Source organism: Aquarana catesbeiana, linkage group LG11, assembly GCF_042186555.1.
Source record: "Aquarana catesbeiana isolate 2022-GZ linkage group LG11, ASM4218655v1, whole genome shotgun sequence".
In the NCBI taxonomy this organism is placed as follows: Eukaryota; Metazoa; Chordata; class Amphibia; order Anura; family Ranidae; genus Aquarana; species Aquarana catesbeiana.
In genome coordinates this window covers 43,214,328-43,227,781 of record NC_133334.1, presented here as the reverse complement: position 1 = coordinate 43,227,781, position 13,454 = coordinate 43,214,328, and the positions used below count along the sequence as shown (strand labels likewise).

The following is a 13,454-nucleotide window of genomic DNA, read 5'->3' as shown; positions in this document are numbered from 1 at the left end:
CTAGTGGAACCAATTGCCTTCAGAAGTCACCTAATTAGTAAATAGAGTCTACCTGTGTGTAATTTAATCCCAGTATAAACACAGCTGTTCTGTGAAGCCCTCGGAGGTTTGTTAGAGAACCTTAGTAAACAAACAGCATCATGAATGCCAAGGAACACACCAGAGAGGGCATGGATAAAGTTGTGGAGAAGTTTAAAGCAGGGATAGGGTAGAAAAAAAGATCCCAAGCTTTGAACATCTCACGGAGCACTGCTCAATCCATCATCCGAAAATGGAAAGAGTATGCAAACCTACCAAGACATGGCTGTCCACCTAAACTGACAGGCCGGGCAAGAAGAGCATTAATCGGAGAAGCAGCCAAGAGACCCATGGTAACTCTGGAGAAGCTACAGAGATCCACAGCTCAGGTGGGAGAATCTGTCCACAGGACAACTATTAGTCGTGCTCTCCACAAATCTGGCCTTTATGGAAGAGTGGCAAGAAGAAAGGCTTTGTTTAAAGAAAGTCATAAGAAGTCCTGTTTGCAGTTTGCGAGAAGCTATGTGGGGGACACAGCAAACATGTGGAAAAAGGTGCAAAACGCTGTGTGGTGGAAAACTAACACTGCACATCACCCTGAACACACCAGCCCCACCGTGAAACATGGTGGTGGCAGCATCATGTTGTGGGGATGGTTTTCTTGGGACAGGAAGCTGGTCAGAGTTGATGGGAAGTTGGATGGAGCCAAATACAAGGCAATCCTAGAAGAAAACTTGTTATGTCCCGTACACATGGTTGGAATTTCCAACGGAAAATGAAAATGTTCGATGGGAGCTTGTTGTTAATAATTCCGACCGTGTGTAGGCTTCATCGGACATTCTGATCGTGTGTACACAATTCGGACGCACAAAATTCCACGCATGCTCGGAATCAAGCAGAAGAGCCGCACTGGCTATTGAACTTCATTTTTCTCGGCCCGTCGTACGCGCTGTATGTCACCACGTTCTTGACGTTCAGAATTTCCGACAAGATTTGCGTGACCGTGTGTATGCAAGACAAGACATTGGAAAAAATCAATGGATTTTGTTGTCGGAAGGTCCGAACGTGTGTACGGGGCATTAGAGTCTGCAAAAGACTTGAGACGGAAACTCACCTTCCAGCAGGACAACGACCCTAAACACAGCCAGAGCTATAATGGAATGGTTTAGATCAAATCAGATTCATGTGTTAGAATGGCCCAGTCATTGTCCAGACCTAAATCCAATTGAGAATCTGTGGCAAGACTTGAAATTTGCTGTTCACAGACACTCTCCATCCAATCTGACAGAGCTTGAGCTATTTTGCAAAGAAGAATGGGAAAAAATTTCACTCTCTCTAGATGTGCAAAGCTGGTAGAGACATCCCCAATAAGACTTGCAGCTGTAATTGCAGAAAGAGGTGGTTCTACAAAGTATTGACTCAGGGGGGCGCTATACAAATGTACCCCACACTTTTCACATATTTATTTGTAAAAAAAAAAAATTAAAAACTATTTATCATTTTCCTTCCACTTCACAATTATGTGCCACTTTGTGTTGGTCTATCACATAAAATCCCAATAAAATACATTTACGTTTTTGGTTGTAACATGACAAAATGTGGAAAATTTCAAGAGGTATGAATACTTTTTTAAGGCACTGTATATATACTGTGTATGTGTGTGTATGTACGGTATATATATATATATATATATATATATATATATACATACACACACACACACACACACACACACACACATTATCACACACATACATATACACACATACAGTATTACTGGATGATTGATCTATTAATTCATTGATTGAATAGCAGATAATAGATATAAAGGATTGGTCATGGACAGATGAACAGATCAAAAGGAAAAAAAACTAGATAGATAGATAGATGGATGTTTTCTCTCCAGAATCAATGTGCTGCATTCCTTTAATGGTAGCTCAGGATCAAAGCCTTGTTCATAGATGGTGATGTGTCCAGCGTCATCACTGCTATTACACGTTTGGACACAACAGTGCTGTTTGCAATTTCATTATATGATGGAATTGATGAAGCGTTTTATTGTAATAATACAGCAGAGTCTAAAAATACCCTCATGAACAGGTTGTAAAATTAGAATGGCATCTTGGTTACTAGGGATGCAGTTACCAACTGCAAAAGAAAGCGTATGTGGGAGGAGGGAAGCATCAGAAATGAAGGCTAAAAATTCACCCCAGCCACACCCAATGCACAAGAGACACACATACATGCAATCCCCAGTACAGAGTACAGCTAAAGCATCTAAAAAAATAACAAAAAAATATTAAATAACAACACATTTTATGAAATAAGCAGATACAATTAATTATTTTAAAACTGCTGTCCGCTGATTTCCCTACTCTATCCAACAAAAGATTTGGGTATGCATACCCTTTAAAATTTAGTGAAGCGCCTGGCACCGATGGGAGCCTGGAGCAGCAGTTTCTTCAGATGATCCAAGGACATCTATTACTGAATAAATTATAATTTACAGTGCGGTTATATTATTTACTGTTATTTCACCTTTCAAAAATAAATTATTAAAATTGTTACAAATATGGGTTTGACTCTTTAGCAAACAAGACACACCAGCAGATCCTGAGCGTGCGTTTTTGATAAATACCACCCAGAAATGAAGTCTGCACACTATACGCAGCACACTCTGGGAGTTGTGATGAGAAGGGAGGGGTGCAAAACAGCTTCTGCAGATTTGGCTGTAAGAACAAGTGGAAACCAACAGAAGCCACGTGGGAGGGAATGTGGGTGCACCATATTTTATGCTAATTACCCACTGATCGCTCTTGTTTTTTTGTTGACTCTGATAAATATTCAACATACATTAATGAAGCATATTGAAACCGTGATCACCTCGACCAGCTCTGCTCTGCACAGTGCAAACTACAGCAGCCATTCATAAAAAAAAATCCCATAAAGCAGAACTCTGGCTTAAATGAAAAAGAGAACATTACATACAAATGAAATCAGTCAGTAAAAAAAATAATAAAAACCTTAGTTCTTTTTTTTTTTTTTTTTTTTTGTAGCAGAGTTGAGGAAAAACTCCAGGACCATAAGATGTTCAAACAGGGATAAGGTGAGTGTAAAGGGGATTTTAAAATCTACATTCTGTTCTCCATCCAGAGATCACTGGCCAGGTATTTGGGTAAATTTCCAAAGATATCTACGTGGCCAACTGCTAATACTGGCCAGCAGCAGGTTGGTGTGCAGAGGGAGAAATCATTCTAGGAGTGAAATCTGCAGCTGAAAATCAAGAGCAAAGCTGTGGGAGGGAGAGAGCAGGCTGCACCCACTGTAGGCTGCCTGCAAAAAGCCACAGGAGAGGTCCAGTTACCTTGCCAAAGAAGAGAGTAGCAGGTACCAGTCTTTATTACAGGTACACGTTCCTGCATAGAGGAAAAGTTTGACCCTTCCTTCTGAAAATGCTCATTACCCCCATTTCAATCCACAAAGCAATGAGGTGCCTCAATCAATGGATCACTAAAGCTCTGCACTACATTGGTGGATGCAATGGGGATGCTTTTCAATGTTATTGTTTCGGTAAGTTGATATTTGAAGCAGTACCAACTGGCATCTGGCAGTGCCTGCTCTTCAGTTTTTTTGTTTTTTTTTAAATCAGGTAATTTGTATTGACAGTATTTTTCAATTAGATACAAACAATAAAACAAGTATCTTAATGCAAATCAAAAGCATAATACAAAGTACAAAGAAAACAACAAAGTGCAAAAAGCACACTTTAAAGATCATGCATTCCATAGGCTTTCATCCAAGGAGGTTGAGGTTCTGTGCAAGCCATTCTAGTTCCTCCACACCAAACTCATCAAACCATGTGCTAATGGAGCTCTTTTTCTCTAAGCGTTTCCCATAACAGCCATGAGACCTAGGCCTCCTCCTACCAGGACAGGAAACATGTTAACCCCCACCTGATAAAAGGGCGGTCCTCCGGGCCCCATGTCACTATTAGAGTTTCCTCCAGATGGGGGGTAATATGTTTCCTGGAACTGGTTATCCTAGGTCTCATGAGTGTAACTCCTGTGGCGTTTGGGGTGGTATTCCTACCTTCTTCTTGGGTCGCAGAGTGGCACATCCACCGGGGGAGTAGGTTTGTGGCTGCTTTCCCTGGTTCTCAGTGCACGGGGAATGCCAGCACAGCAGTGCATGTCTGAGCCCTGGTCCATGTGTCGCATGGCGGCAGTCAGCTTGGTTTTCCCTGCTAAACAGCATGGCTGGAGTGTGCAGTAAAAAAGAGGAAGCCTCGCGCGTGGAGGGGCGGAACTTATGCATTCCAAGCTGGCCCACAGGAAGTACCCGGCGGGGTCACTTCCGAGGCATGTGACATCATCAGCGGGCGCCAGAGACACTAGTTTCTGTCTCTAAAACGGCACGAGCAGGGACGCTGGAAGGCTGGTGTTTGAAAAAGAGTGAAACCCGTCAGAGGCTGCGGACCACTACAGGGGCAGGATGGACTCCTCTGCGATACCTGCACAGGCAGCGGAAGCAGGCCCTAACACCAGCACCTCACAGGTAAGTCTGAAATGTATTTTACTTGCTTGCACATCCTGTGAGTGTTTTCCCCCTTGTAACCAGTAGAGACTAGGTGAAGGGAGCACATTTTTCCTTTCCTCCTGCACAGGGTGTTATGGAGTGTATGTGGCATAAAATTCATTAGGGTCATTTGTTCTCTTGCAGGCCAAGACTCAGGACAAGGCCCAAGAGCAGCCACCAAAAAAAAAAAATTTGTGGTTTGTGGAAACAAATTGCACTTCTCATGGAGCAAAGCAGTTTGCTGCACCTGTATAGACAGCCTAGTTAAGGATGACCCGGTAGTCTCCTGTCAGAAAATGCTGACTTGCGTTAGAGATGAGCTTACATCTACGTTTAGCTCATTTAAAACTCGAATTGATAAGATTCAAGTCCCCTCAGAGGGTCCATCTCCAGTTAGGACTTCATCCAGTCCTAGCGTCCCCATCAGAGTGCGGAGAGTGAAGACTCTGAGGCTGAAGTCTGATCTACCCATTCTTCTCCGGAAGAATCGGGGTCAGATACTGGGCCCAGGGATAGAGAATCCATAAGAGGCTCGAAGTATAAGTTATCATTAGAAGATGTAGATGACTTATTAAAGGCCATCTATACGACACTTGATATAAAAGAGGAGAAGGTACAATTGTCTAAACATGACCTTATGTACAAAGGTTTGCATAAAAAATAGGCTAGAGGCTCTAATAGGCTTCAAAATAGGGTGGGCTCGGGGCGCAGAGCACTGCGTCCTGATCCCACCCAGTTGTGTGACATAGCAAATGAATTTTCGCTATTTTCACATTAACCTTCCTTCCCACCAATCAGGAGGAAAGTCTGTGAGACCTGTTTCCCGATTGGCCAAAGTGTCAGGCGATCCCATTCCGCTTTGGTGGAAGAGAAGTCACGGAGGAGGAAGCCTGGGAGCCAGAGCGGACACCGGAGCCGCCGCTTCAGCAGAGAAGTATACCTTGGTCTGTGAGACTGCTCTGTATACCCTGATCTGTATACTCTTGTCTGTGAGGCTGATCTGTATACCCTGGTCTGTGAGGCTGACCTGTATACCCCGGTCTGTGTGGCTGAGCTGTATACCCTGATGTGTGATGCTGGGGCTGTATCCTCTGTCCTGTGATGCCGGGGCTTTATACTCCTGACCAGTGGTGGTGCGTCCATAAGGGTGCACGAGTGCTGCCCCCTCTCTCCTGCCACCCCCTCTAGCACCAATTGATAGATTCATGCATTGCATGAATCTATTTATGGCTGCCGATGCCACCCCCTATATAATTATTGAATTACAGCGGCAGGGTTTCTTTTTTGAAGCACCCGATTAGAGCCATAGGGTCAAAAAAGGTGACCTGCGAGCACCATGCTGGGTGCTCGCAGGTCACTCAGCTGTGTTAGAAAAGCGAATGAATATTCGCTTTCCTAACACTAAACCGCCTCTCCACCAATCAGGTGATCGGATCTGTTACCAGTCACCTGAAACAACAGGCGCTGTGATTGGACGCTTATCAGGCGTCCAATCATAGCAGAGAATGAGAAGAGAGGACCGGAGAAGACATTGAGGATCATCAAGGAGCTGTCCTACCGAGACAGGGTAAGTGCAGATGGCAGGCGTGGGGGGGGGGGGGGCACACTGGCAACATCTGATATGGCACAGTGGCTGTGTTTGATATGACACAGTGGGAGCATTTGATGGGCACATTTGCAGCATTTGATGGGCACAGTGGCTGCGTTTGATAAACACAGCGGCGGCAATTGATGGGCACAGTGGCTGCGTTTGATGGCACAGTGGCAGCAAATTGATGACACAGTGGCTGCGTTTAATGGCACATTGGCTGCATTTGATGGGCACAGTGGCTGTGATTGATGGCACAGTGGCTGCGTTTGATGGCACAATGGCTGCGTTTGATGGCACAATGGCTGCGTTTGATGGGCAAAGTGGCTGTGTTTGACACAGTGACTGCGTTTGATGGCACATTGGCTGCGTTTGATGGCACAGTGTCTGCGTTTGATGGCACAATGGCTGCGTTTGATGGGCACAGTGGTGGCAATTGATGGGCAAAGTGGCTGTGTTTGAAGGGCACAGTGGCGGCAATTGATGGCACAGTGGCAGCATTTGATGGCACAGTGGCTGCATTTGATGGCACAGTGGCAGCAATTGATGACGCAGTGGCTGCATTTGATGAGCACAGTGGCTGCGTTTGATGCCACAGTAGCGGCAATTGATGGCACAGTGGCTGCATTTGATGGGCACAGTGGTGGCAATTGATAGGCACAGTGGCTGCGTTTGATGGCACAGTGGCTGCGTTTGATGGTACAGTGGCGGCAATTGATGGGCACAGTGGCTGCGATTGATGGTACAGTGAGGCTGCAATTGATGGGGGGTTTTGTTTCAGAATTTTTCAGTTTGTTTGCGCCCCCCAAAAAAATTTTGAGCACCAGCCGCCACTGGTTACCATGTAAAAGCTCACAGACGAGCTTGATATATCCTGTACACTTTGTTCTGGAATGTAACTGCTTCAAGCAGTTATACGTTGCCTGCAGGACAAAAATAGCACAGCATGTTTATTCTAAATAGTGGCAATCCACACAAGCAGTTGGATGTATAAGCAATGCAGTACAATGTGTTCGCTTGCTGAGGCTGTAGTGCTGACACTTGATGCTGTGCTTCTGCATTATGTATAGGAAGTCTCCACTTTTAACCCTATCCTTCACCACCCCCCCTTTTAAAATTTCTAAATCGCTTTGTTTCACTTTTGCAAAAAGTTGAGGTAGGGAGACTTATATGCCAACAACCCTCTCCAAAAGAAGAAAGGAATTCTGGGTTTATGCCAATTTTGAATTGAAGGCCTTTTAGTGAATGTTCCACCCCCTGATTTATTATAGGATAAGTGCAGCTTTGGGGCTTGTGTGGAAGACCCTGAAGGTCGTGTTATGTTGCCATGCCTCCTTCCCCTTCCTTCGATTATAACTGGATATGATTTTTTTTTTTGAGTAATGTTATTTATTTGTGCTGCCTTTTTTGTTCCGTGTGTCTTGTATAGGCGAGACTCATGTATTTTTTTTTTTTTTTCCTCCCCACCCCTTTGTGTGTGTGCACGTGCTGCTGGGGCTTCGAGTCCCGAGTGGACACTATGGCACAGCTGTACATAAGCGGATTTTCCTAATGATCTGCACAAGCACAGGATTCCCAAGCATGCACAAAGTCGATTATCAGGGAACTGAGGGAAGTCTTAAACCTTCCTTGCCTTTGCAGATGCATGGAATATCACCTGCACATGCAGAGGTGTGCCAAAGGGCTCTGCTAGATACCGCCTTTAGTAAATCAACTCCAATAGCTCACAGTGGGAGGTTTGGCCACCTTTGCCGTTTATGCCCGGTTCACATTGCCGCGACTTTGAATCCGACATGCCGGCGCGACTTCATCGTGGCTTGCATGCGACTTTTTTAACAGAAGTCGATGCAAGTCATATTGAAGTCGGACCAAAAGTAGTACAAGAACCTTTTGTCTAAGTCAGAGCGACTCATGTTGCTCCTATTAGAACGGTTCCATTGCCGCTAATGGGGCACGACTTGACATGCGACTTTGAACTCTCAAATCGCATGGCAAGTAGCGGTGGTGTGAACCAGGGCTCAGCATGGACAGAAGAATCTGGTAATTTGCTTTCATTCATCTACAGCTGAACAAACAAATTCTATATGTGTGTGGCCAGCTTTGCCAAAACAGCACTGGCCCCATTTACATCTACAGTTTTGCAAGCATATCAGCTGCCTACTATAGCTTTTTTTGAAAATTCTTTAAGGTTCTTGTTCCATTTTACACAAAATTATTTATACAGAGTAATCCCTATGGACACTTGAGAAACCAGTAAGATGATGGGGACGAGTTAAGTGAGCAAATCTACTATGTTAGCATCATGTATGAATAATGAAATGTATTAATTAACAATATTATACATGGGTTTAATGAGCACATTAGAGCTCTAATTGTTAATTAGAGCATCGTCGTGTATGTTATTAATAACAAGATGCCTAAAATCTAAATGTACCACATTGGGCCTAGTACAAAGAAGCAAAGCACTGTAGAAGAATACGAAAATGAAAGCATTCAGAGGTGAATCTAACAACAAGGGGCAATTATATCAAATATTTCACATGCCGTTCCAGGCGAGATCAGGCTCCACACTCAATAATCACATCTCAGGTGCTGGCTTGGCTCAGTTTGTCTTCACCAAAGCAATCAATTATATCAGCAACAGGGATGCCGCACACCAAGATGCAAAATAATAATCTTCCTTTATTAATATAGCTAGGCACAGAGCTTTCTCAAAGACGCTTCTTTCTTCTGTAGGCTCCATTCACACCTTGGTGTTCCGGCTTTGGGGGCCATTCGCAGGACTTCTAAAGGCACCCCAATTGTAGTTTTGCTGTGATCAATTGCTGAAAATCGCAGTGAGTGACACTGTCACCTAAAAAAAGCCCCTGCTCCTTTTTGAGCGACAAACTTCACGTGTTGCGATTTATCTCTTTACCGCAAAATTGCACTGCAAGTGGGGTGCCATTAGAAGTCATGGAATCACAAATGCGTGTTTTGCCACAATTCTGGAAGGCCCAGGTGTGAATGGAGCCTTAGGAAAGCGCTGTGCCTAGCGCAAAACATGTCAGAATAGAACTCGTTCCTTCTGGCTATTTTAATAAAGTAAGATTATTAATTTGAATCTTGGTGTGCTGCATTCCTGTTGCCGATACAAGGGGCAGTTATGTGCTGTATCCCCGAGCAAACAAAATATTCAACCCAAGTGTACCTGTGGTTCAGTACATACAGTGCTGTGAAAAGGTATTTGCCCCCTTCCTGATTTTTTATTTTTTTGCATATTTCTCACACTTAAATGATTCAGATCATCAAACAAATTTCAATATTACACAAAGATAACCCAAGTAAATCCAAGATGCAGTTTTTAAATAATTATTTCATTTATTAAGGGAAAAAAGCTGTTCAAACCTGCCTGGCCCTATGTGAAAAAGTAATTGCCCCCTCTGATGCTGAATTATGAATGAACTGTGATTAACCACAGTTTTTTGGAAAGCTGAGTTAAATTTCACTTGCCACATGGGGGCCTGATTACTGCCAGACCTGTTGAATCAAGAAATCACATCAATAGAAGCTGTCTGACAAAAAGCCACACATCATGCCACAATCTAAAAAAATTAAAGAACAGATTAGAAACAAAGTAATGTACATGTATTGGTCTAGGAAGGGTTTCAAAGCCATTTCTAAGGCTATTGAACTCCAGTGAACTACGGGGAGAGCCATTATCCACAAATGGAGATAACTTGGAACAGTGGTGAACCTTCCCAGGAGTGGTCGGCCTACAAAAATTACTCCAAGAGCATGACGACGACTCGTCCAGGAGGTCATAAAAGAACCCAGAACAACATCTAAAGAACTGCAGGCCTCACTTGCTCAGGTAAGATCAGAGCTCATGATTCAACAATAAGAAAGAGACTGGGCAAAAATGGCATCCGTGAGAAAGTTCCAAGGCCAAAGCCACTGCTGACCAAAAAGAACACAAAGGCTCATCTCACATTTACCAAAAACATCTTGATAATCCCCAAGACTTTTAGGCAAATATTCTGTGGACTGATGAGACAAAAATTTTACTTTTTGGAAGGTGTGCGTCCTGTTACATCTGGCATAAAACTAATACAGCATTTCATAACAAGAACATCATACCAACAGTCAGACATGGTGGTGGTAGCGTGATGGTCTGGGGCTGCTTTGCAGCTTCAGGACCTGGGCGACTTACCATAATTGATGGAACCATGAATTCTGAGCTCTACCAGAAAATCCTAAAGGAAAATGTCCGGCCATCAGTTTGTGACCTCAAGCTCAAGTGCACTTGGGTTATGCAGCAGGACAATGATCCGAAAAACATCAGCAAGTCCACCTCCAAAGTGGCCTATTCAAAGCCCGGACTTAAATCCAATTGAGATTAGACATGTGCGATTAGTTTCGTATGAATGGGAAATTCGTACGAATTTCCAGAAATTCGTACATACGTAAGGATCCGAAATACGAATTTTTATGCATACAAATTTTGTACGAAATTTCGTTTACGAACTTCGGATAAATTTATCATATCGAACTTTCATTATTGTTACGAAAAGTTAACGAACCTAAAAGTTCAAAACCCCAGGAAGTTAGCACAGCACAGGGATGGTGGGAGCCCCTCATGATAAATTTATCATAACGAACTTTCGTTTATGTTTTACGAAAACTTTACAAACCTAAAAGTTAAAAACTCAGGAAGTCAGCACAGCACAGGGATGGTGGGAGCCCCTCATAATTATAAATTTATCATAACGAACTTTCGTTATTTTTACAAAAAGTTTACGAAAATAAGTATTTCGTATGAATCTGAATTGAATTTCAGACACGAATTACAAATTAATTCTAATACGAAACGGAACAGATCGAAACCAAACAAATTTATTGACGGCGCACATGTCTAATTGAGATGCTGTTTTATGACCTTGCACAGGCCGTTCATGCTGGAAAACCCTCCAATGTGGCTGAATTGAAACAATTCTGCAAAGAAGAGTGGGCCAAAATTGCTCCACGGCAATGTGAAAGACTCATTGCCAGTTATCGCAAACGCTTGATTGCAGTTGTTGCCGCCAAGGGTGGCACAACCAGTTATTAGGTTTAGGGGGCAATTACTTTTTCACATAAAGCTAGGCAGGTTTGGGCAGCTTTTTTGCCTTTAATAAATAAAACCATTATTTAAAAACTGCTGTTTGTATTTATTCGGGTTATCTTTGTGTAATAATAAAATGTGTTTGCTGATCTGAGTCATTTAAGAGTGACAAATATGCAAAAAAATAAAAAAACAGAAAGGGGGCAAATACTTTTTCAGGTGCCAGCATGCAACTTTTGTGCAAAATCCCAAGAAAGCTAAGATTGTTGTGCCCTGACCCTCTCCCTCCCAAGTCCTGTCTGCCCCCAGTCAGTCAGGCAGTTTATCTCATTTGAAGACCACAGGGTGCTGCAGGAACCAAGAATTAACCTTCCCCTTGTGAGCCAGTTAGGCTTCATGCACACTGGGCTTAAAAAAAAATGACCATTCCCCTGGCAGAAAAAATACACTCATATGGAGTGTATTTGTACACAGTTTAGATGAGTTTAGACGAGTTTAGGAGAGTTTTGAGTTTTTTTCTCAATCAAAAACGCAAACCAGAAGAGTTTATTTTTTCCTGTCTCCGAGCCTAGGTTTACATTGCTGCGGGTTAGAAATCGTACGAGTTCAGCTGAATTTTAACCCGACAAAGCAGTCCGACTTCAGGGGCGAACTGACAGACATCTGTGCGGGTTCCTGCACAGATGTCTATACAAATCGCCCCCCGAAGTCACCAAAAGTAGTACAGGAACTACTTTTGGGAATCGGTGCGGTGCCGATTCGGGCGGTGCCATTGCCGGCAATATCCGCCGATTCGGCATGTGATTTGACATGTGAACCTGGGCTAAACGCTGAGCTCAAAACATGCCTGTAATCGTCCTAACGTGCATGGACACATGCTTCTACAGGCAAAACACAAATCTTCTGCAGAAGCAGCAATTTTTAGGCCAGTGTGCATGGAACCTAAAGCCCCATACACACTATTAGATATTCTGCAGATTTTTGTCTTCAGATTTACCAAAACCATGTAGTGCAAGGGCCTGCCTAATTGCATACAAATTGAAACTCTAATGCCCTGTACACACGATCGGACATTGTTCGCACATTCCAACAACAAAATTCATCGGATTTTTCCCAACGGATGTTGGCTCAAACTTGTCTTGCATACACACGGTCACACAAAGTTGGTCGGAAATTCCGAACGTCAAGAACGTGGTGACGTACAACGCGTACGATGAGCCCAGAAAAATGAAGTTCTATAACCAGTGCTGCTCTTCTTGATTCTGAGCATGCGTGGCACTTTGTGCGTCGAAATTGTCTACACACGATCGGAATTTTGTTGTCGGAAAATTTTAGAGCCAGTTCTCAAACTTTGTGTGTCGGAAATTCCGATGGAAAAAGTCTGATGGAGCCCACACACTCCGATCGCACATTTTCCGTCGGAAAGTCCGACCGTGTGTACAGGGCATTAAGGTTTGACCTCATATTATATGGTTTTGGTAAATCTGAAGACAAAAATCTGCAGAAAATCTAATAGTGTGTATGGGGTCTTAGGCAGCTTATCTCATTTGAAGCCAACAACATGCAGGACCATTAGGTTTTTTTGCATAATAAAGCACCTAAAGTTTAAAGGGGTACCTGATTTGGGTGGAGTTTAACGGCATTTAGGTCTCCAAAGACTTGCTTTAAATTGGTACCCAAGCCAAAACCTGTTTTTTTTTTTTTTTTAGTTTTGGATATCGTGCATATAACCTCTGTCTGGTGTTGAACTTCCATCTGTGTCCCCGTTGTTGGGATTTATTCTCACATCCTGTCCTGATAAAACAGGAAGTAAAAGACACAGAAAGCTGCACAACTGATCTGACTTACTAAGTTTATCCAAAGCTATCCACATACAAATTAAAATGAACATGCTTTTACTGCTTCTATGATGTATGTGGGGGGGGGGGGGGGGGGGGGGGTAATCAGGCATTCCTCCTTGGACTTGAAGCTTCAGATTTGCACAATACTTACCCCAGGGCTTGACAAATTTGCTTTGAATCTAGGAGCCAGCCAAAAAAGTTAGGGGCCCCCCTTCCTGTCCAGGCCAATTTTCAGCTTTCAGTACTGTCTCACTTTGAATGGCAATTGAGCGGCCATGTAACACTGTACATATATGAGGTTTTTATCATTTTTTTCACGCAAATAAAGCTTTCTTTTGGTGGAATTTAA

At 43.3% G+C, this 13,454-nt stretch overlaps 1 protein-coding gene across 10 annotated transcripts in view; it reads right to left on the bottom strand.

Annotated features, from left to right (window-relative positions):
• SHANK2 (SH3 and multiple ankyrin repeat domains 2) overlaps positions 1–13,454 on the bottom strand; it is a 951,897-nt gene that overhangs the window by 367,908 nt on the left and 570,535 nt on the right. The window lies entirely within an intron of this gene.